General features: G+C 48.8%; 1 long non-coding RNA gene across 2 annotated transcripts in view; it reads right to left on the bottom strand.

The window, feature by feature from the left end:
• LOC142491027 (uncharacterized) overlaps positions 1 to 25,500 on the bottom strand; it is a 192,780-nt gene that overhangs the window by 42,196 nt on the left and 125,084 nt on the right. For both annotated transcript variants that reach the window (XR_012800229.1, XR_012800230.1), the window contains exon 3: positions 583 to 653. This is a non-coding gene — a long non-coding RNA (uncharacterized LOC142491027). The remainder of the gene's footprint in view (positions 1 to 582; positions 654 to 25,500) is intronic.

The following is a 25,500-nucleotide window of genomic DNA, read 5'->3' as shown; positions in this document are numbered from 1 at the left end:
TCTGACCTCTCAGAGCAATACCTTATATTTTACTTGCCAAGAAAATATGCCGCCTGCACTCATGAAAGAAATTATGATTTATCTGACTTTCTTTTGCCTTGCATCCCAATTTAGGCTTCTGGCTTTTATAAGATACAGTACCCGTGATTAAAGGGAATAGGTATGTCTTTCTTTTCAATAGACAAATAATTAATAGCATGTTTTCAGTTGTAAGATGGAACAATTAACTGATTAGATATGATTACCCCATCAGAGTTCATATGTTTCTGAGTTGCTGCAATTTTCACTAAAGTTGATATATGCAAAAATAATGATTGGAAAAAAAACTCATTAGCACAAGAATTTCCAGTAATGACTATTGAAATCCTACAATATTTATTACCAGCAATATTTTGTTGTTCCTAATCCTGACTTCCCTAACACTGTCTGAAACCCACTGGTGGTTGCAGGTGACTTTAGTGGTGATCAGAGGATAGTACGGGAATAGCTGATGCTGAAATACATTTATTGGAATTATTTACATGATAATCAATAAAAAGGGTTATTCCAACTGTAAAAACTCTATCATTAAAGCAATTTTACCTGTGGTGTGTGTTTCAACCCAAAGACAAGTCTTCTTGAATGGCTGACCTATTTTCTGCTGTTGCTTGCTTCTGAAATTAGAAAGATTGTTAAGGTATAACACTCCAGTTGATATAAGCAGTTAAACTGCTCTGCATAACACCGTGTCAAGTGTATTGATGGACATGACTTCCGGCTAGAGGCTGTGAGAAGAAGAAAAGACTAAGACCATAGGACATTGAGAAGGTGACATCTCACAAAGAGGTGGAGATATAGATAAGCAGGGAGGAACACATGAGGGAGAGAAACCCACTAAGAAACAAAAAGAGAAGATCTGTCCCCAGGATTTCTGCAAATGAGACAGTGTCTGCCAGGACAATACTTGCTGGAGACAACGGGTAAGATCAAGGCGTGATACATCACCAGAAAAGGGAGCCAGTGTAGGTTGGGGTTTGTAGCTGTGAGTAAACCAAATGAGAAAGCACCTGGGAGATTTCCCCTACCACGTATCATTATCCTTTCAAAGTACACAGCTAATACCATACTTTGTGAAGGAACAGGCCTGCAACTGTTTTAACACACACAACTCTACACAAGCTCCAATGCTGTGCCGACACCAACAGTGGCCCATTAGTTAGCACAAAGGCCATCAGGACTGAATATGTGAAAAAGTGGAATTTTTGCGCATCAAGGTCTATTATTATACGATATGTATGTTTACCAAAAGTAATTATATAGTCCCCTGATTTTGAGGGCCCCTGTTTGGGATTTATTTGTTCTCTACTTAGAAATTACTGTTATTCATAAGATACATGTCCTGCTACGTTGTCTGACCCCAGCCTGGTAGATGAAAATCTCTCTCTTTATTACAATTTTGATCTACAGTATAACTTATTTGATACTGTTCATAGACTCCTCAAACTGTAACCGTCTACATTTATCCCATAAAAAAATATTTAATGTACAAATAAGAAATAACACATTTTCTTAAACTAAACTTTTCCATGATTTGTTAGATAAGAAATGTTAAACTTCACCCACTTGTGTCCTGTTGCACAACTGATTTTATATTTCTGTAGAATATGATTTATCTAGACTGCCAGATGTAGGCTGAAGCTAAACTTTCCTGCTGATGAAACTTGCATGAAGTCCAGTATCTCAAAAATGTATTAAATCTGATACAGATGGTGTTGTAAGGAATATTGAATAATTGCCTAGCTACATGATGCTACTGAAGTTTTAATATAATCATCTCATTATTTTGACACACCCTCTATCTTGTTTTAATTTTCTGTAGAAGGAAAATCATGGCAGTTTTTTATTGGCATTTATGAACAGTTTTATATTCACATTTGCTAAATATATTTTGGCTATACTTTGAATATAGCAATCTGAAACTCCTGGTGAGCTATTTATAAAAGTATTTAAGATGTCACATTCTGATGCATAGACTGCTTCCAATCTTTATTAAATTCACTGTATAAACTAAACAATCACCCATAGGGGTTTATTATTAAGCGTTGACATTGCCAATGTAAAGTTGTCCAAAAATGCAATAATACTATAAGTGTCTTATTACAGCATTTTAAGACGGTACAGATGTATACAGTATGTCAAGATTGCGGTAATAATTGACCCCAAAAAATGCTCCACCAGACGTCTACTGCCTTCCTAGGCTATATTATCTCTAACCAGGGTTTTTCTACGGACCCAGAGAAATTAAAGTCTGTTCTCGATTGGCCGCTCCCAAATTCTCTCAAGGCCGTGCAGCGTTTTCTCGGCTTTGCCAATTATTACAGGAAATTCATCCGTAATTTTTCTCCCATTTCTCTCCCCATCACCGCCTTCACCAAAAAAGGTGCCGATCCCACGTCTTGGCCCCCCGAAGCCATTGACGCCTTCGAGTTGCTCAAAAAAGCCTTCGTCTCTGCACCCATCCTACGTCATCCTGATACCTCTCTTCCCTTCACATTAGAAGTTGACGCCTCGGAAGTGGGAGCCGGTGCAGTACTTTCCCAGAGATCCACTCCCCAAGAAAAACTCCATCCCTGTCGGTTTTTTTCTCGGAAATTCTCGTCTGCCGAGAGAAATTATGATGTTGGGAATCGTGAGTTATTGGCCATTAAATTGGCTCTTCTGGAGTGGAGGCATCTTCTAGACGGCACCAAGGAGCCTATTGCCATCCTCACCGATCACAAAAATTTACTGTATATTGAAGGGGCTCGACGATTAGGATCTCATCAGGCCCTTTGGTCTCTTTTTTTTCCCCGTTTCAACATTACCATTTTGTATATTCCAGGTACCAAAAATATCAAAGGAGATGCTCTCTCTCACCAGTTCGCCATGGAGAACGAATCCAATGAGTCCACGGAACCTATTCTTCCTGCCAAGTGCATAATCTCTGCCAATAATTTTGATGTGTTGGATGAAATCAACAAAGCCCAGGTTTACATTCCCAGCAGGTTCAGGGTACCAGAGGGATGCTTATACGCAGCTCCACGGTTTCACCACAAAATCTTACTTTGAGGACATTATTCTAGATCGGCCAGTCATCCAGGCTTCAAGAGGACAGCGGATCTTATAAAATGGAACTTTTGGTGGCCTAAGATGAACAAGGACATTTTTTATTTCACTAGTGCTTGTCCAGTATGTGCCCAGAGTAAATCTGCCCATCACAAACCTTTGGGTCTTCTCATGCCTCTTCCCATTCCGGAACAACCTTGGAAACACATCTCTATGGACTTCATTGTCGAACTTCACAATTCTAAAGGAATGAATACCATTCTTGTTGTTGTAGACAGATTTTCTAACCACTCACATTTTTTTCCCCTCAAGGGTCTTCCTAATTCTGCTATTTTGGCCGATATTATTTCTAAGGAAATTTTCAGATTGCACGGTGTTCCTGTTTCGATTGTTTCTGACAGAGGTTCTCAATTAATCTCTAAGTTCTGGCGTGCGTTTTCCCAGAGACTTGGGATTTCCCTTCTTTTTTCTTCTGGATATCACCCTCAGACCAATGGTCAGACAGAAAGAATAAATCAGACCTTAGAGCAGTATCTCAGATGTTTCGTCTCTGAATCTTAAGACAACTGGGTGGATCTGTTACCGTGGGCTGAATTTGCTATCAACTCTCTTAAAAATGAATCTACGCAAGAGTCCCCTTTCTTCATTAATTCCGGTTTTCACCCTAGCAGTCGTCCCTGTAGAGGGAGAAAGGGTGTGGCCCGGGATTAAAGGGGTTACACCCCATTTGGCCATCCCCTGACCTCACCCGGGAGTCAAAGGGTTAACTGGGCTAAGACCCAGAACAGGGATTTAACCCCTGTAATGACATGTACATGTGTATTCCCCTGTTCCCCTGTAATGTCTGGTTTAATCAAGTGTCTGCATCACACACACACTGGAATCCATCCGGGAGCACAAGGGTTAATAGTCCTTTAATGATTATAGCTCTTTGTGAAGTTTTCCCGCCTTTTCAGGCACCATTTTGCAGGTCCCCATTGGCCGCCATTAGGGCTCCATGCATTCTAATGGAGAATCTTGTTGTTTTAGTCCTGTTTCCTGTAAAGACCAGCAGGTGGCGTCCGAGAGGGAGAGCGGCGGTTTCCCATTGAAAGTCAATGGGCCCATCGACTTCAATGGAGGTTCCTCGAGGTAACTTTCGAAGAACAAGTTGGCTGCCGTCCAGACCGCAAACCGCAAACCGGATACATTTTCAATAGGAGATCTTTGATCACTTACAAGTCAAGGTCAACGTCAAGTGGCGTGGGAATAAACAGTTCTAGGGCCCATAGGAATAAAATTCTTTTTGCCCCTAGTCCCTAGGCGTCCCCCCACTCGACCACAACCGGGTCCCCAAATACTGGACCCCCGATAAGGGTCGAACCCAGAAGAATGGGTCGCGCCATAGGCTTTCCCGGCGGCGGCAGAAACGGCTCAGAAAAATTACTAAGTGTGAAATGCTGTATTTTGGTACTCCATATCTCCGGTTCTGGAGGGCCCAGCGGATCAAGGTTTGGGGTGTCTGCAGTCACTGCTCCGGCATCACTGCAGAACCATCCTTGACCCTCCTGGACCAACCCGACGGAGTATGGACCCCCTTGAAGGTTCGGGACTTTTCCCATAGACTTCAATGGCGGAGAAACCCCATTGACCTCAATGGCGGCAATTTACCATTGAAAGTCTATGGCGGAGAAGCCCATTGTTTTCAATGGGGATTTAGTGAAAAGCTGAGATTTCTTTTTTAGCGGAGATTGTTGTATTAAAATGAAAAATGATTTAATGTGCATTTGTGTAACTCCGGTTCCATAGGTCGTAGCAAGTCGCTTTTTGGATCATATGGTGTCCCAGTTCCGGCCATGAGAACTGGGAAGTTTGGTTCTGCTAGACCCAATAGAACCGGATATTTTAATACGTTTATGTTTTATGTTTAATGCTGTGTCCCAAGGTATGGACAAAGACTCAGCTGAATTCCTTTGCATACCAGGATAGCAGATGGCCCTAGAGGCGCCCCAATGTCTAGGATTTAAGTATTTTTCAAAGGGTCTTGTCACCCTCCCTGATGATTTAAGGGCGGAGGAGGCTCAAACCAGAGCAGTCTCCAAGTGTCCCAGTTATCACCTTCCAACAAAGGTTATCTTGCTAGAGATCCAGATGGGTAGACTGGCTGGCATTCCATGTGTAGGTGGGGGGCTACAGAAATGAGACCCCAGAGTTCTACTGCGCATGTGCCAGCTAGCAGGGGGGCCTGTCCTAAAATGTGTTCCCCCATCAAAGATTGGCTGGAGATAATTGAACACCAATCACAGGTACTTAAGGTTAAGGATAGAGGGACAAAAGGTTTATAAACTGCTGTTCCCCATATATCCTTGGTTAGTCTTCATTGAGTCTTCGTTCTTCGTTTGCTGATATGGTTACCTGATATCACCTGAATGATTATCTGATTGCTGAAGAGAAATGCTACATCTAACTTCTCATTCCCAACCCCTAAGTAAGTGTACTTCTTGTCTGTTACTGTATTATTCGTGTGTTCACCTATCTTAAGGAATAAAATCACTTTATTATGTCTAAGACTCGTTTCAGTTCAGACCCAGTTTTTTGTGTAATATTAATGCACCTGTGGAGGCTATCGTCACAGTCCCCTCTCCTCCCCCCCTTCTGGCGTCCCTGCAGCGGACTCTCATGTTTCTACCCTTCAGAATTCTTGGAAGAGGATCCTTAAGACCCTACAAACTGCCGTCTCAAGACAAAAAACAAAGGCAGACAGACGTCGTACACCGGGCCCTTTGTTCAAACCCGGAGACAGAGTGTGGTTGTACTCAAAAAATATAAGGCTCAAAACCCCGTCTCCAAAATTGCCCCCGAGATTTTTGGGCCCCTTCAAGATATTAGAGAGGATCAATCCGGTCGCTTACCGGTTGGCACTTCCTCCCACCATGAGGATTCCTTCTGTGTTCCATGTATCCATACTCAAACCGTTTATCCAGAGCTCTCACTTCCCGGACCGTTCCCGAAAACCCAACCCGGTGACCACTCACATACAGCAAGAATACGAAATTCACTCCATAATTGACTCCCGTTGGTCCAGAAATAACCTACAGTTCCTTGTCCACTGGAAGGGGTATGGCCCAGAAGAGCGTTCATGGATTCCGTCACATCACATCCATGCCCCCAAACTCCTCCGACAATTCCATCAGAAATTCCCCAGAAACCATGGCAGGATCACCCGGAGATCGATCCTCAAGGGGGGGATACTGTGACGTTTCAGGGGATTCCTTCCTCTCCATGTGTCCCCGGCAACGCGCTTCCCCCTGCCTCTGATCTCCCTTCCTTGCCTCCTCGTTCTGTTCTCCATTCCTCCTCCCACATCCGTCCCTCTGCGGCATCCCCTGACGCTCTCCCAGCGTCTGCGCGCGTTCCCCACATGGCGCACGCATGTTCTCAAACACCCGATCCCCTCCGCAGTATTCCCTGCTCGCGGCCTCCCTCCGTCTCCCCTCCAGTCCCTTTACCTCCTGCAGTCACTCTTCCGGTTCTCTCTCTTCCCTCGGCGGGCACCCCCGCAGCACGGCGCTCCACGCCTCCTGACACAGCCTGTGCGCGTGCACCCCAACCTTACAGAGGGCGCGCGCACACGCTCCTCTTGTAAACTTCCCCAGACCTCTGGCTCTGCCCCCCATGCTGTACAAGCCATCTCCCTCTCTGGTTTACCTGTCTCCTCCCTCTCTCCTTCTCACCTATCCCTGCTGCCTCTCACTTCACCCTCTACTCCTCCTCTCTATCCCATTGGTGTTCCCTCCTTTATAACCCTGTCTGTCCTCTGGCTCATTACTCTGCATAGCTTCTTGTAACCTCTGTGTGTGCAGTCCTATGCTTGGCTCTCCTGTGTCTTTCAGCATTTGTTCCTGCTTCTGCTTACCCCTGGATCTCCCTGGCTTGAACTCGGCTTTGTACTGGATTACCCTGCTCTCTCCTGCCCTTGAACCCTGCTTACGGATACGACTTTGCTGCCTTCTGTTATCCCTGGACTCTGGCTTACGGACATCACTATCCTGCTCTCTATTGCCCTAGACTCTGGCACACGGACATCACTACCCGAACTCTGAATCCCAAGGCGTTGCAAGTATACCTTAACCTTCTTTCTACAGGCCTGGCAACGCACTACCACACTCCTGGCACGCCCTCACTGCTGTGGGTGCGTGTTATCACCCTACCCACCTCAGTACTGGGGACTGGCCAGGTCTGCGGGCATACAGGCGTTACACCAATAAACACTTATCAGACATACACACATACAGTAGAGGAGACAAGATGAAAGACCAGTAACCCCAGACCCTTTATCTTCTCTATAGCCCTCCTGTCAATAATTCTTTCACAATATATATATATATGTAGAGGTATCAGTACCGTGTTAGCTGAGCTTCAATAATCAAAAATAAATAGACGATACCGTTCTGTGGCTAACGAAATGCTTTTATTTGTGCGAGCTTTGTGATCTCTTCTTCCGGCGGTGTTACAATGAATAAAGCAAGCTAAGGGTTTACTTAAAAACAGTGTCTCTTGGAATGTTATCTGTGCTCCCCGTGTGTAGATGTGATTTATGGCTAGAGGTATTAAATGGTTCCTGAAAGTTAGTAATGTAAGAGTGTGTGTATCTATGTAAATATAAATGAATGAAGAGCCCACAGTGTATACAGTGCTTTACAAAAGGTGTGTGTGGGAGTGGAGTGGAGTGGCAGTGTACAGTTCGTTAGCCACATAACGGTATCATCTATTTATTTTTTATTTTATATATATATATATATAAATATATATATATTGGCACACACAATCCCAGCAAGCTCAAACGCCCACAACCACCTAATCTTGGCTATATGTAATGTCACCAAGAGTGCCACTGGGCTGTGGCAAGTGAATATAACAAATGACAGGGGGTGCTACATCCAAATGACAAAACAAAGATGATAATAATTACAAGAAATAATGCTTCAGTACTAATAATAATGCTAATACTAATAATAATAATAAAATATGTTATTTTGGCCAAAGCATCATAAGCTTGCACACCAAATCGTCAAGGTAAACCATAATAAGTCCTACACTATCATCAAGGTAAACCCTAACAAGTCCTACACTACACTGCATTCTGTTCCTTATACCAGCCCCGATCGGAGGGCGCTCTTCCGCTGCTTCGGCGCGCGCCCGGCACCCTCCGGCGCGCGCCAGGTTACTGCTGCGGCCGAGAACGGGCAAATGCTCGAATAAACTCGGCCGCAGCAGTAGATTCTTTACTGCAGCAAAATGAGAAGATCCACCATTAAAAAGGGGAGCTCTGGGGGAGGTGCCACAATCTCCATACAACTAATTCCAGTCAGAAATTAATTAGCACACACAATCCCAGCAAGCTCAAACGCCCACAACCACCTAATCTTGACTATATGTAATGTCACATAGAGTTACGATTTGTTGTGCAAGCTTATGATGCTTTGGCCAAAATATCTATCTAAAAAAAACATATTTTATTATTATTAGTATTAGCATTATTATTAGTACTGAAGCATTATTTCTTGTAATTATTACCATGTATGTAGCATGTGGATGTAGCAGTGGGCTGTAGCAGTGGATGTAGCAGTGGGCACCCCTGTCGTTTGTTATATATATATATATATATATATATATATATATATATATATATATATATATATATATATATATGTAACGGGTGTTCCCCCACCCACTCGCAGATAATACTGTGGAAGTGTAGGAACATGCAAAGTTACTCAGGTGTGGTGCATTACCTGTTGGCTCGCAGGAGGGCTGAGCTTCCGCCACGGGGAACCTGGGGCAATTATACTAGGAGTAACCACTTACTCAATAGGTGCAGCGCCTCCACCTGCGATGGCTCCCACCAGAGGGGGAGTGGATCCTCACAGGACAAACACAATGATCACATACACAATGGGGTATAATAACTAAGGACTTTACTAACATGTAATACGACACATCACATTCATAATATAACCTGTGTCCCTCTCAGGAGGAGACACTAACCGTGACGTCTCGCAGGACGATTCCCCAACACTAGGTGATCCCACCCAGTGTCCAAAGAACCCCACCCAATGTCCCGCACTCTTGCAGAGAGTCAATGGGTGACTGCGCAGTCACTATTAAGCTAAGGGCCCGGTGGTGCACTTAGAACTGTAGATACCTGCCGAGCACTCCAGTGCTCGGATCAGCAACGCTTCACAAAGGGTCAGACGCGTGATGAATCCGTCTGATCCTATCCTGGCGATATTCTCTGTGACCCCAACGTGGGTCCGAACTCCTTCACTGGAACCGCAGCATCCGCTGAGTCCCTTTCTAACGATACAGCAACGTGACACACCCTGCACTACAGGCCGTCCCTATAGCACAGCATCCTTAAGTGGCTTAAGGGTCAATCTCCTAGGGCCTTCGGGGTTGCCTATCCTATATAGGTAGGTCTTGTACCCACCCTACTCATAATACGGGCCCTGGGCCATGGATCCCCGGACTGGTTACCGCTATGAACCCCCCCCCAGTTGCCTCGTACTACGCGCAACGCCGCCCTGGGCTATGGCTCCCCGGATTGGTTACCGCTATGAAACCCCCCCCAGTGGCCTCGCCACTCGCAACACGGACCCTGGGCTATGGCTCCCCGGACTGGTTACCGCTATGAAACCCCCCAGCTGTCTCGTGCCACTAACTTACAACAGGACCCTGGGCTATGGCTCCCCGGATTGGTTACCGCTATGAAACCCCCCAGCTGTCCCTATCTTCCCTTCTGTTCCCCAGTTGCTAACTAAAGTAAGTGACAGGTTCCCTATCCTGAGGGCTATCCCTGGCAACACTCACACTACTGGGGACTCAGGGCTATATTGGGCCAAGGGGGTGCTGGCCTAGTACAGGGAGTCCCTCGCTCCTGTACCCTACCTCCTTCCCTTGACTGCTCCTTCCTCTGACTGACAACGTAGCTGCAAGCCCGCCAAATGTATCCACTTGCTCTCCTGGCAGTCCTGCAGCCCTATTGGCTCCTATGAGGCACCTGGTGCCTGTCTCCCTATGCCTCCTGGGAATTGTAGTCCCAAGGCCCTTACTGTAACATTGGGGCCGCGTGCGCGCCTTCCCTGTGCTTACACTAACCCCTAATGGCCGCCGCAATCTCTCCCTACCTCTCGCGCTACTCTCCTGGCTGGCTCCTACACTCGCGCGATCTTCTGCGCATGCGCGACTATCTCGGGCCGCCGGGGACCCTCTGCGCATGCGCGAACCGGCGCAACATGGCGGCGCCCTGTGCAAGAGCCGCCGGAGATCTCCTGCACTCCGGCGAGCTCCCTCCTCGGCCCCCACCCTCCTGAATGGCCGTCGGGTCTGCCGCTTGCCGCTGGCAGTACCCGACAGCGTCCGTGACCACGGAGGCGCCCGGGGGGGTCGCAGGGGGAAAAAGATGACCTGGCTACACTCTCCCCCTGGTGAAAAACCCAACGCCCTCGCTTGGGGAACGACATAACATGGTACAAATTTACACACTGAAAAATGGCATGGCATACCCCGTACACTTAACAGATCGACTGCAACATCCTCAAAACATGGCACATTTTCACACAATGCAAAATTACATGGCATATCACACCCACTATTACCCGAGGCCAGCTGAGTATCAGCTGCTTGCTGAGACCATTTGTGGGGTGCCCCTAACTGATCAGATGGGGGTACCTCACTTTTGCGTCCGTGAGCCTCCCCGGGGTGAATCTCTCGGAAAGCACACTCTGGCGTAACAGTCACTGCTTCAGTGCTACTTCCTCCCCCTGGTGGAAGGAATAGCGCAGTGTCCTTCACACCAACCTTTACTTGATCATCCATGGCCTGGAAGCAGCAGGCCAGGCGGCCAGGACCTTTCCCTCGGTCCACTACGTGACGAATGGGCCGCTTCTTCTTGGGCGCAAAGGAGGCAACTTCTACCAGCTCCTTTGCCACATAGTCCTTGTCCCTACATACGTGCTCAGCTTCCACTGAGAAGCGAGAACTGGACACTGTCTCTTTACTCAAAGTCTCTGCTTCACCTGGCAGGGGGTAAAGAGTAGACACCTTACCCCTGCGGTGATTCTCGGTGGCCAACAGGTCCTCGGGGACGCTGTCAGTTCCCACCTCGGCTGTCTCGGGACCTGCCTCCTGTACTTCTGGGGCAGTCCACTTGCTGTCCTTAAACTCGGGAGCGTTGAATCCCAGTCCTGGGACCATTTGGGTTGGAGCGCACGGGCTCTCACTCAGATCAGGAACCGTAACTCTGGCCTGTTGCACGGCCACCTCCATCGGAGCCTGTGGGGAGCAAGGGGGTTCCTTACCACTCTGCTGGCTTGCGATGGGTTTCTCTTCTTCTGGAACGATAGGCAGTGGGTACTGGTCCACTCGCACTGCAGGACAGCTATCTTCTAGGGGGGACACCTCCGCCAGGACGCGATGTCGAGTGGAACCATTCGCCCAGGTGTCCAGACTTAAGAAGCTATCGTGCTCCGCGGTCACCTGGAGGCTCACACCCAACACCCCTGGGGCAGTCAACTCACCCCTGTCGTCGTCAACAGGTACTGATCCCAAGCCTGGGACCGATGGTACCTCTGTAGGCCGGACTGGCCGTGGTAGGGCACACGGGCCCACAGCAGGCTCTGTATGCTGTGATTCCTCTGTCTCCTCTGCTGGTTCGGCATGCTGGGGAACAATAGACTTCAATAACCGCACACCGCAACACTCACAGTAGGACCACCATGTCAATGTCTCTCTAGAACAGTTACAAGTGGGGCTAAAACACTGTATGCCCATTTCTCCTTCCACTTCGATGGTCCTGTAGTCGAGGGATAACCGAGACACTTTGGCTCCCTGAGCGTGGGCTTCTTGCAGGCAGGAGCATATGAAGAGAAGAGAATCTACTCCGGGCGCACGCCAGGCCACATACATATTGGGGTGTATGTCCTGACAGTCTATCTCGGTTTCCTGCTCAGAAAGAAAATATTCCATGTCCACGACAATGCCTTCCTCCTCCTCTTCCTCCTGGTGAATAGAAGGGTCTAATGGCTGTTCACTGTGCTCACTCCCCCTGGTGGAATTTAAAGGAGGGGTGTGCTCTATCACTGAGTGGCTCACATTACGGGGGCGGGGCTCTGGTTTTCCCGCCAGCCCCGGATGGTTTTCTGTAACCTTTTTCTGAGCAGCCTGGCAGTCAGAAGCACGTGTGTCATCTTGAGTTGGCGGGAGCCGCCATTTTAGGTGGGACTCACTGTTAGCATTCCCTGCTGCAGGAGCCTCCATTTTAACTACAGTCCTGTCAACTACACTGCAGCTTTTTGCATAGATCATGAGACAGTCCCCTGCGGAAGACTCGGGGAGTGTTAATACATGGGGAACAGTCTCTAGGCATATGTCATGCGTGGTGAACAGGAGATAGGTAATCCCCCGGCCGTCAGTATCCAGCCTTAAGTCTGTCACCCGGGCAGTGGCCAATTCCGGGCAAGTTCTTACTTGGGCGCGCATAGTGGACAATTGCGTATCATGGGATACTCCGGCCACTACAAACACGCGCCTTGGGGATAATTGCCGCGCTAAGGCCCAGTCATCGACGTCTTGCGGTGACGGCACCGCCATGATGAAAAATATGAATGGGACAATTTGAAAAATTGAAAACAGGGCACCCCAGGTCTATCTCAGCAGCGCCTCCAAATGTAACGGGTGTTCCCCCACCCACTCGCAGATAATACTGTGGAAGTGTAGGAACATGCAAAGTTACTCAGGTGTGGTGCATTACCTGTTGGCTCGCAGGAGGGCTGAGCTTCCGCCACGGGGAACCTGGGGCAATTATACTAGGAGTAACCACTTACTCAATAGGTGCAGCGCCTCCACCTGCGATGGCTCCCACCAGAGGGGGAGTGGATCCTCACAGGACAAACACAATGATCACATACACAATGGGGTATAATAACTAAGGACTTTACTAACATGTAATACGACACATCACATTCATAATATAACCTGTGTCCCTCTCAGGAGGAGACACTAACCGTGACGTCTCGCAGGACGATTCCCCAACACTAGGTGATCCCACCCAGTGTCCAAAGAACCCCACCCAATGTCCCGCACTCTTGCAGAGAGTCAATGGGTGACTGCGCAGTCACTATTAAGCTAAGGGCCCGGTGGTGCACTTAGAACTGTAGATACCTGCCGAGCACTCCAGTGCTCGGATCAGCAACGCTTCACAAAGGGTCAGACGCGTGATGAATCCGTCTGATCCTATCCTGGCGATATTCTCTGTGACCCCAACGTGGGTCCGAACTCCTTCACTGGAACCGCAGCATCCGCTGAGTCCCTTTCTAACGATACAGCAACGTGACACACCCTGCACTACAGGCCGTCCCTATAGCACAGCATCCTTAAGTGGCTTAAGGGTCAATCTCCTAGGGCCTTCGGGGTTGCCTATCCTATATAGGTAGGTCTTGTACCCACCCTACTCATAATACGGGCCCTGGGCCATGGATCCCCGGACTGGTTACCGCTATGAACCCCCCCCAGTTGCCTCGTACTACGCGCAACGCCGCCCTGGGCTATGGCTCCCCGGATTGGTTACCGCTATGAAACCCCCCCCAGTGGCCTCGCCACTCGCAACACGGACCCTGGGCTATGGCTCCCCGGACTGGTTACCGCTATGAAACCCCCCAGCTGTCTCGTGCCACTAACTTACAACAGGACCCTGGGCTATGGCTCCCCGGATTGGTTACCGCTATGAAACCCCCCAGCTGTCCCTATCTTCCCTTCTGTTCCCCAGTTGCTAACTAAAGTAAGTGACAGGTTCCCTATCCTGAGGGCTATCCCTGGCAACACTCACACTACTGGGGACTCAGGGCTATATTGGGCCAAGGGGGTGCTGGCCTAGTACAGGGAGTCCCTCGCTCCTGTACCCTACCTCCTTCCCTTGACTGCTCCTTCCTCTGACTGACAACGTAGCTGCAAGCCCGCCAAATGTATCCACTTGCTCTCCTGGCAGTCCTGCAGCCCTATTGGCTCCTATGAGGCACCTGGTGCCTGTCTCCCTATGCCTCCTGGGAATTGTAGTCCCAAGGCCCTTACTGTAACATTGGGGCCGCGTGCGCGCCTTCCCTGTGCTTACACTAACCCCTAATGGCCGCCGCAATCTCTCCCTACCTCTCGCGCTACTCTCCTGGCTGGCTCCTACACTCGCGCGATCTTCTGCGCATGCGCGACTATCTCGGGCCGCCGGGGACCCTCTGCGCATGCGCGAACCGGCGCAACATGGCGGCGCCCTGTGCAAGAGCCGCCGGAGATCTCCTGCACTCCGGCGAGCTCCCTCCTCGGCCCCCACCCTCCTGAATGGCCGTCGGGTCTGCCGCTTGCCGCTGGCAGTACCCGACAGCGTCCGTGACCACGGAGGCGCCCGGGGGGGTCGCAGGGGGAAAAAGATGACCTGGCTACATATATATATATATATATATATATATATATATATATATATATATATATATATATTGTGACAGAGTCACTGACTAAGTAGGCTTGAACAGTGAATGGAGAGACGCTGCAGCCAGTACACAGAGCGTTAATCTCCACAGAGAGAGAAAGCAGCAGCTGAAAATTGATTAAACAGGGGCTGGACTCAGTGAAACAAGTGCTTTAAAGGACACAGGAAGTTGCTGTACAGAGAGACTGCTTTACTCCACACAGAGAGGGGACGTGAAAACTCTCCCAGCCAGGGAGAGTCTGCCTGTATTGGACCCTAGGACTGGAAGAAGCAGGCCTGTGGGGTCTAGCTGGGAACCACACCCAGGATAAAGACAAGGACTAACAGATAAGAGAAAACCCCTTTATTTGTTATTCACAGAGACTGTACTTGTTCCATATACCAGGGCATGTTTTGGGCTGACAACCAGCTTAGCTGGCTGCCCTGTTAGAAAGGGCTCAAGAAGTTGAGTTAGTTTCCCTAACGGGAATAGGATTTTATTTTCTTAATGGGGCAGTAGCCCCAATGCTTTGGTTGCTGTTTGGTGGCAAATAAACAACTATAGTTAAAACTTACACAGCGCCTAGCATTTTACTGACCCTGCCACGAGGCCGTTCTGCCATAATATATATGTAGCCAGGTCTCCCCCGCACGCCCGCACCCCCCTCACCTCACTGCCGATCGCGGGGGCCGCCGCGTCCAATGGCGGCTCCGTTCGGCGATGGCAGGGGAGAGGGCGGTCAGGTCCCGGCTCAGGGGTTGCCGGGGATGCGTGCGGCCGGTTGCCAAGGCCGCACGCGCATCTCAGGGCTCTCGGTGCTCCCGGAGCCGGGCGGATAGGGCGCCGCCATGTTGCTTCAGGTCGCGCATGCGCAGTAGGTCCCCGGTGGCCCAGATAGCTCGCGCATGCGCAGGGAGAACCCTAGCGCCAGGGAGCAGTTGCGTGAGGGCAGGGAAAGCGCAGGAGAGTCGCGCGAGAGTAGGGACAGCTCAGGAAGGGTTGCGGCGGCCATTAGGAGTTAGTGTAGGCAGAGGGGAGGAGCGCACGCGGCCCCAATGTTATTGTAAGGGCCTCGGGACTACAATTCCCATGAAGCTTAGGGCCAGGCACACCAGGTGGGACAGTGTGGCCAATGAGGGCCAAGAGTCTGAGAGGAATTGGATACATTTCGCGGGCAGAGAGCTGCGTAGTCAGTTGGAGCAGTGGAGCTGAAGGGGAAGGAAGGGTGCAGGGAGTGAGTGCAGCTCCTGCATCCAGATAGGTACCCACACTCCAGGTAGGCCCCAACTCCCCACCAGGTTAGTGGGTAATTTATAAGGGACGGCCCTAGATAGGGAGGTCACCCTTAGGTGTGAAAGGTGCCGGTTTTGCAGTGCCACAGCGGGTAATGCTGTGTGCACTGGCAAATAGGACTGTGTGTGTGTTGTAACTGGCAAATAGGCAGAGTGTGTGCAGTGGATTATTGCTGTGGGTATCCAGGTGGCTGTGTACGATTGCCAGCTGTGTGTGTGTCGCTGCATGTGCTGGGCGCAGTGTGTGCAGCGTGTGTGAATGTCTGCAGGCTGACGGTGAGAGCTGTGTGTCTGCAGCAGGCTGTTAGGAGTAGCGAGTAGCTATATGTTAGGGAGGATTAGGGACTTGGGTAGCTAGGGGAGTGGGGCAGGGTATTACTCCACAGGCCCTAGGAGATTTCCCCCAAGACAACCAGGTTGCGGTTCATCAGGGACAGGCCCTAGGTTAGGGTTCCTGTCACTTTAGGGATAGATAGGGATAGCGGCGGTTGCTGTTCCCGTGATGCGGTTGGGGTTGCCGTGATTCGGTTGTGTTCCCGTGAAGCGGTGGGACCCTCGTTGGGGTTCCTGGAGAAGAACCTGGATAGGATCAGACGGATGCATCGCACGTCTGACCCTTTGAGAAGAGTGTTGCAGGCCCGAGCATCGGAGTGCTCGGAAGGTACCTCTGTATTATATGTGCACCAACAGGCCTATTAGTTCATAGTGACTGCGCAGTCACCCACGACCTCCGTAGGAGTACGGGACATTGGGTGTGGGGGATTACCGGACACTGGGTGGGAACACCAGACATTGGGCAGAAGGTGATACGGTTATAACATAAGGTTATGATGTTGTGTAATGTCTTATATGTGTGTTAGTAAAGTGTTTGTTCATTCAGTAAACCTGTTATCCATAATACTGGTGTATGTGGTTTCTGAGTGGGTTCCTATGTTAGGGTCATTCTACATTTCCATAGAATCCTACATAGGTGGAGGCGCTGAAAGAAGATTCGTTCCAGAGGATTCACCCCAGGCTCTCATTAGCGGAGGCTCAGACCTCCTGTGAGCCTGCAGGTATACGCACCACACCGGTAACACTACATGTTCTACTCACCCACACTATATATGCGATTGGGTGGGGTGGAATACCCGTTACATTTGGAGGCGCTGCTGAGAGACCACCTGGGGTGCCCTGTCCATTTTTTTTCTAAATTGTCCCGTCCCTATTTTTGTCGCCATGTTTGTGAAGTCCGGAGACGAGGTCCTTGCCTGGGCTTTGAGGCAGTATATGGAACCTGGCCAGGTAGTGGCGGTAGGAGGCATTCCCGCTCTTATACCCGCGGTTAAAGTCCGGGAGTATATGTGTAAAATTCCTGGGTGGCCGTGGACATGAGTCTTAGAGGAGGAACAAGATCCCACGTCCACATGGAAAACCATTCTGTTTGTTGTAACTCACACTGAGGATATATGCCTGGCAGAGGCACCGTCCGCACTGTTCATGCCCGGGGGCCCCTCAGAAGGGTACCCATTAGTCTATGCCGACCCAGCAAAATGGCGTCTCCCGACAAATCAGGAGAGCGCACGTGCTGCTGACTGCAAGCCTGCACAGAAAGATGTCGCAACATTCTGTCCGGGTTTGGCGCGAAAATCAGAGCCCCTCCCCTGTGATGTGAGTGACTCAGAGCAGAGCCAAAACCACTCCCCAGTAGAAAGTGCCCTTCCTTCAGATTCCACCAGGGGGAGCAAGCACGGTTATCTTCAACCATACGTTGACGCAGTAATAGATTCTTTGCTCTCTAAGGATGAGGATGGGATAGACTCTCTGTTCTATGATGAGGATGAGATAGACTGTCAGGGGATACACCCTAATGTGTACGTGCCCTGGCGAGCGCCAGGAATAGATCTCCTTATGCTACTGTGCCCCTGCTTGCAAGAAGCCTATGACGAGGGAGCCGACATGTCCCAGTTACCACTAGACTTCAGGATCACCGAGGTGGATGGGGAGCCGTGCATACAATGCTTTAGCCCCACCTGTGACTGTTCTAGAGGTGCACTGGCGTGGGAACCTAAATGTGATTGCTGCGGTGCAATTTTCTTGATGCCTATTATACCCCAGGCTACAGAGCCAGCTAAGGAGTCAAGTGAACCCTTGGCGGAGAAGAGCGTGACCGCAGTGGAGGTACCGGAGCACGCCAGCTTCGTACCCACAACCACTGACTGTGTTACAGAGGAATCTGGTGACTACCTTGCGGAGGATTCGATCATGATATCTTCCGGGGAAAAGGTGGAAGTCCCATCGGTGGCGATGCGCCTACCGGCGAACCACCCCAGCGGTGATGCAGAGGATACAGAGTCTGCTGTGGGTCCGTGTACCCTGGAAAAGGTGTATCCCGATGTTGCGGACTCTGCTGTGGGCCCATGTGCCCTACAATGGTCAGTCCGACCTACTACAGAGGTACCATCGGTCCTAGGCTTGGGACCAGTACCTACAGACGACAAATGTGAGTCGACTGCCCCAGGGGTGTTGGGGGTGAGCCTCCAGGTGACCGCGGAGCACGATGGCTCCTTAAGTCTGGTCGCCCGGGCGAAGGGCTCCCCTCTGCATCGCGTCCTGGTGGAGGTGTCCTCATTAGAAGGTAGCTGTCCAGAGAAGTCAGTGGACCAGTGTCTACCGCCGATCCTTCCGGAAGAAGAGAAGCCCATCGTCAGCCAGCCGAGTGGTAAGGAACCCCCTTGTTCCCCAAAGACTCCGATGGAGGTGGCCGTGAAGAAGGCCAAAGTCACGGTTCCTGAGCGGAGTGTGAGCCCGTGCGCTCCAACACAAGTGGTCCCAGGACTGGGATCCAACGCTCCCGAAGTTCGAGTCAGTGAGTGGACTGTCCCAGAAGAGTTGGGGACAGGTCCCGATTCCGCCAAGGTAGGAACTGACAGCGTCCCCGAGGACCTGTTGGCCACCGTGAATCACCGCAGTGGTAAGGTGTCTACTCTTTACCCCCTGCCAGGTGAAACAGAGACATTGTCCAGTGCTCGCTTCTCAGTGGAAGCCTCGCAAAATTATGGGGACAAAGACTGTGTGGAGAGAGATTCAGGGAAAGCTGCCACCTTTAAGCCCAAAAAGGAGCGCCCCATTCCTCAGGTAGTGGACCGCGGGAAAGGTCCTGGCCTCCTGGTCTACCGCATCCAAGCCGCGGATGACCGGGTAAAGGCCTGCTTAAAAGACGTTGTGCTACTCCTTCCACCAGGGGGAGGAAGTAGCGAAGAGCCAGTAACTGTCGCTTTAGAGTGTGCTCTCCAAGAAATTTTTCTGGGGGAGGCTCACGGACGCAAAAGTGAGGTACCCCCACATGTTCAGTTCGGGGCACCCCACACATGGTCTCAGCCAGTCTCGGGTATTATTGAGGGTGATGTATCATGTAACCTGATGTGTAAAATCGACCTGATAAGTGTACCAATTATGACATGCAATTTTTTATTGTGTAACCTTATGTCAGGGTATGGCGTTCTCCAAGCGAGGATGTTGGATTTTGAACCTGGGGGAGAGTGTAGCCAGGTCTCCCCCGCACGGCCGCACCCCCCTCACCTGACTGCTGATCGCGGGGGCCGCCGCGTCCAATGGCGGCTCCGTTCGGCGATGGCAGGGGAGAGGGCGGTCAGGTCCCGGTTCGGGGGTTGACGGGGACGCGTGCGGCCGGTTGCCAAGGCCGCACGCACATCTCAGGGCTCTCGGCGCTCCCGGAGCCGGGCGGATAGGGCGCCGCCATGTTGCTTCAGGTCGCGCATGCGCAGTAGGTCCCCGGTGGCCCAGATAGCTCGCGCATGCGCAGGGAGAACCCTAGCGCCAGGGAGCAGTTGCGTGAGGGCAGGGAAAGCGCAGGAGAGTCGCGCGAGAGTAGGGACAGCTCAGGAAGGGTTGCGGCGGCCATTAGGAGTTAGTGTAGGCAGAGGGGAGGAGCGCACGCGGCCCCAATGTTATTGTAAGGGCCTCGGGACTACAATTCCCATGAGGCTTAGGGCCAGGCACACCAGATGGGACAGTGTGGCCAATGAGGGCCAAGAGTCTGAGAGGAATTGGATACATTTCGCGGGCAGAGAGCTGCGTAGTCAGTTGGAGCAGCGGAGCTGAAGGGGAAGGAAGGGTGCAGGGAGTGAGTGCAGCTCCTGCATCCAGATAGGTACCGACACTCCAGGTAGGCCCCAACTCCCCACCAGGTTAGTGGGTAATTTATAAGGGACGGCCCTAGATAGGGAGGTCACCCTTAGGTGTGAAAGGTGCCGGTTTTGCAGTGCCACAGCGGGTAATGCTGTGTGCACTGGCAAATAGGACTGTGTGTGTGTTGTAACTGGCAAATAGGCACAGAGTGTGTGCAGTGGATTATTGCTGCGGGTATCCAGGTGGCTGTGTACGATTGCCAGCTGTGTGTGTGTCGCTGCATGTGCTGGGAGCAGTGTGTGCAGCGTGTGTGAATGTCTGCAGGCTGACGGTGAGAGCTGTGTGTCTGCAGCAGGCTGTTAGGAGTAGTGAGTAGCTATATGTTAGGGAGGATTAGGGACTTGGGTAGCTAGGGGAGTGGGGCAGGGTATTACTCCACAGGCCCTAGGAGATTTCCCCCAAGACACCCAGGTTGCAGTTCATCAGGGACAGGCCCTAGGTTAGGGTTCCTGTCACTTTAGGGATAGATAGGGATAGCGGCGGTTGCTGTTCCCGTGATGCGGTTGGGGTTGCCGTGATTCGGTTGTGTTCCCGTGAAGCGGTGGGACCCTCGTTGGGGTTCCTGGAGAAGTACCTGGATATGATCAGACAGATGCATCGCACGTCTGACCCTTTGAGAAGAGTGTTGCAGGCCCGAGCATCGGAGTGCTCGGAAGGTACCTCTGTATTATATGTGCACCAACAGGCCTATTAGTTCATAGTGACTGCGCAGTCACCCACGACCTCCGTAGGAGTACGGGACATTGGGTGTGGGGGATTACCGGACACTGGGTGGGAACACCAGACATTGGGCAGAAGGTGATACGGTTATAACATAAGGTTATGATGTTGTGTAATGTCTTATATGTGTGTTAGTAAAGTGTTTGTTCATTCAGTAAACCTGTTATCCATAATACTGGTGTATGTGGTTTCTGAGTGGGTTCCTATGTTAGGGTCATTCTACATTTCCATAGAATCCTACATAGGTGGAGGCGCTGAAAGAAGATTCGTTCCAGAGGATTCACCCCAGGCTCTCATTAGCGGAGGCTCAGACCTCCTGTGAGCCTGCAGGTATACGCACCACACCGGTAACACTACATGTTCTACTCACCCACACTATATATGCGATTGGGTGGGGTGGAATACCCGTTACATTTGGAGGCGCTGCTGAGAGACCACCTGGGGTGCCCTGTCCATTTTTTTTCTAAATTGTCCCGTCCCTATTTTTGTCGCCATGTTTGTGAAGTCCAGAGACGAGGTCCTTGCCTGGGCTTTGAGGCAGTATATGGAACCTGGCCAGGTAGTGGCGGTAGGAGGCATTCCCGCTCTTATACCCGCGGTTAAAGTACCCGTTACATATATAAAATCATGTGGTGGGTTCTGGGGTTAGAGCTTGCGGGGATTGTGTGTTCATTCATTTTAATTTTCAACTGTTGCTTGGAGGTTTGTGGCCCCTCCTCCCTTTGTTTAAACTCACCCCTCCCCACTACTTAAGTAGCAGATTTTTCCATGTTCCTGTGCAGGACAGGCCTATTAAGACCATTCTCTCTCCACAGCAGAGGTAAATGAGAATATTCACATGCAGTGTTAGAACCTGCAAACAGGTCAATGTGTGAAGTGGCTGCAGGCTTATAATGCTTTGGCCAAAGGGTTTAATTATGTGAGCCTTACTCATGAGAAAACTAACACTGACTTTATAACTATGTATTTTGTCACATTTGATGTAGCATTGAGTATTTTTTGTCTTTTGTTGTATACGTTTGGCCACACACGCTCAGAAGTACTACCTAATATATATATATATATATATATATATATATACAATGTGATGGGTTCTGGGGTTAGAGCTTGCAGGGATTGTGTGTTCATTAATTCTAATTTTCAACTGGTATCCATTGCTTGGAGGCTGGTGGCCCCTCCTCCTGGGTATAAGCTCACCCCTCCCACTTTTTAAGCATCAGGTTTTTCCATGTACAGTACAAGTGCAGCACAGGTCAATTCTCCCTTCACAGCAGAGGTCAATGAGAATTTTCACAGGTCCTGTATTGTTAGGACCTGCATGCTGGTAATATCATGAAGTGACTGCAGGCTTATAACGCTTTGGACAAATGGTTTTACTATATGAGCCTTAGTCATGAGAAAGATAACATTGACATTTTAACTACGTATTTTGTCCCATTAGATGTACTGTAGCATTTGGTATTTTTTGTCTTTTGTTGTATACATTTGGCCACGCTCAGAGCACTCCTATTTTCAAATAGTGAACAAGATCAAGAAATGGTACAGAAGATAAACTTAAAATATTTACTCCATATGTCAATCTCTAAACTTCCCAAGCATTGCAAATGAAACCCTCTAATGCTAAACACATGTAAAACATGGCAACATTCACAGTATATTATTCAAAGACATACTGTACAGTAGCTTTAAATCTATTCATCTACCATTTTGAGGCCACCTTGATTTTCAAAGTGGCATAAGCAGATACATCTTTTCAGATTTAGGGACATAAAGAAATATGATAAATACAGTACCTTAACAGGAGAGATTAATTTCTTTCAATTTCTCAAAGACAAATTTAACATTTCCAACGAAGATTTATTTATGTACCTATAGTCCAGACATTAAACTGTATTAATTAACTTCTCAAAGATAACCCATTAACATTACTTTATACTGAACTTGACAGACATCTAATTGCTTCAAAGGCTATAGGATCATCCATCATCTTTTTTTTTAATAAGCTTTGAATTCCAAATATAAAGCATTCTGACATTAAAAGAAGATTAAGTTCCTGGCTAAGGAAATTTGCAGAATAATTAATTTTATCAGGGTTCCAGAGAAGATTAAAATGTTCCCCTTCCCCTTCCTTTATGTGATGATAAATAAATTAATACATTACACCTATACTTCTCCTTCCACTAGGTTCAAAATGGGGTTCAATAACTATAGTAATTGCATAAAATGTGACGAGCCACATGCCTACATCATGCATAATCTCTGGGAGTATCCAAAAATAACAAAAACGTTGAACAAAATTATTACTGTAATCAGGGATACTGATGTGTGATGTAGATTTTTTTTTTGGCAAACCCTAAGGCAGCTCTCTTTTGGAATATATAGAAATTTGGAGGATGAAGATATCATAAATCCTAAAATAATGGAAATAAGTTTTTTATTTTATTTTAATACAAGTTGTACTGTATTACTGGATATAAGTCCTCCTTTCAAACACTGGCAGAACAATACAGATGTTGTATTGTATTTTATGTCTTTATTTATATAGCGCCATTAATGTACATAGCGCTTCACAGTAGTAATACACGTGGTAATCAAATAAATAACAGATGATATAAATAACAGATCATGGGAATAAGTACTTCAGACATAAAAGTAACATAAAGTAAGAGGAGTCCCTGCTCCGAGGAGCTTTCAGTCTAATTGGTGGGTAGGGAGACAGTAGGAGGGAGCTCAGGTAAGTACGTCTGCAGGGGGCTAAGCATTATATCATGTGTCCAGTATTATCCACAGTGCTATTCATATGCTTGTTTAAGCAAGTGTGTCTTAAGGTGGGTATTATAGGTGGATAGAGTGGGTGCTAGTCGGGTATTGAGGGGATGGGCATTCCAGAGGTGCGGGGCAGTCAGTGAAAAAGGTTTAAGGCGGGAGAGGGCTTTAGATACAATGGGGGTAGAAAGAAGACATCCTTGAGAAGAATGCAAGAGTCGGGATGGTGTATAACGAGAAATTAGGGCTGAGATGTAAGGAGGGGCAGAAGAGTGTAAAGCTTTAAAAGTGAGGAGAAGAATGGAGTGTGAGATGCGGGATTTGATCGGAAGCCAGGAGAGGGATATCATGAGGTGAGATGCAGAAACAGATTTAGGAAAGAGCAGAGCGATTCTGGCAGCAGCTTTTAGGATAGATTGTAGGGGAGACAGGTGAGAGGCAGGAAGGCTGGACAGCAGGAGGTTACAGTAATCAAGACGGGAGAGAATGAGGGCCTGAGTCAGAGTTTTAGCAGTCAAGCAACAGAGAAACGGGCGTATCTTAGTGTTGCCGGATGTTTTCTTCTGCTAGCCCAGGAAAAATCTAGGACATTTTGGGACTATCTCACAGAAATGCTGCAACAATTCTGTGAGATTTTTATTTCTGTGAGATTTTTATTTCGGTGAGATTTTTCTGCTATTTGATTGCAGACTAATGCAGACTAATGGCCCATCAGATGTACACAGCAGGGGTCAGCAGGGCCCCCTGCTGTGTTAATCTGATGGGCCATTAGTCTGCATTCAAATAGCAGAAAATGTCACAGAAATAAAAATATCACAGAAATGTTGCAGAGTTTCTGTGAGATAGCCCAGGAAAAATCTAGGACATTTTGGGGCTAACAGAAGAAAACATCGACTACATCTGTATTTATTTTATTCCAGGAATGAATTGGTTAAATTCACTCCAAGACAAAGAGACCATGGATTTTTAATAGTAATTTTGTTGAGTCCACGATAAGCAATGCAAGGCCGCAGGGTCCCATCTTTTTTCTTAACGAAGAAAAACGCGACGCCAGCGGGAGTTGTGGCTTTGCAGATGAAGCCCCTCGGAAGATTCTCAGTGATATACTCTTTCATGGCTTTAGTCTCTGGCATAGACAAAGGATATGAGGCTCCTCTAGGTGGTGTTGTACCTGGAAGTAATTAGATGGAGCAATCGTAAAGACGATGCAGAGGAAGTATTTCAGATTTGACTTTGTCGAAGACATCTTGAAATCGAAGTATTCCTCTAGCAATTGTACCCTTTCTTTTTCACCTGATACGGTAGTTGCACAAATGCTATTTGAGCCTTCCAGACAATTTTGGACGCCGTATGAACTCCACTGAATAGGTTCCTTGCTCAACCAATCAATCCGTGGATTATGGACCTGTAACCAGGGTAGGCCCAAGATTACTGCAATAGAGGGAGTGTGAATGGCATTCAAAGAAATATCTTCCACATGGTTATTTACAGACCTTATCTGAATAATCTGGGTCTCCAACGAGATGAATGTAGGCTGAAGTGGTCAATGGCCTCCAAGGCGATAGGGTTCTTCTTGCACACTAAAGGGATCTTGTGGTGTTCTGCAAAACTCTGATCAATAAAGTTGCCCCCAGCACCTGAATCAAGAAAGGCCAATGTGGAGACAGAGAATCCCTCACCGGACAAGGAGATAGGCATAAGGATCTTTGTGGGATTAGAAGTAGCTATAGGGGAAAAAGAGATCATTCCAATGAGACTCCCATAGGCCTCATGGGAACCTTGCATTTCCCACCTTGTTGGGGCAAGAGAAAGCAAAATGTCCAGGACCCCCACAATACAGACAAAGTCCAGCATTTATGCGGCGTTGCTTCTCAGTGCGCGAGAGCGCAGTGACTCCCAATTGCATAGATTCAGAAGAATCTGGAACAGGGACTTCATACTGACCCATCTGA

The sequence above is a fragment of the Ascaphus truei genome, chromosome 3 (genome assembly GCF_040206685.1).
Source record: "Ascaphus truei isolate aAscTru1 chromosome 3, aAscTru1.hap1, whole genome shotgun sequence".
In the NCBI taxonomy this organism is placed as follows: Eukaryota; Metazoa; Chordata; class Amphibia; order Anura; family Ascaphidae; genus Ascaphus; species Ascaphus truei.
Note: the sequence above shows the minus strand (reverse complement) of the source record. Positions and strands in the feature narration are given on the sequence as shown.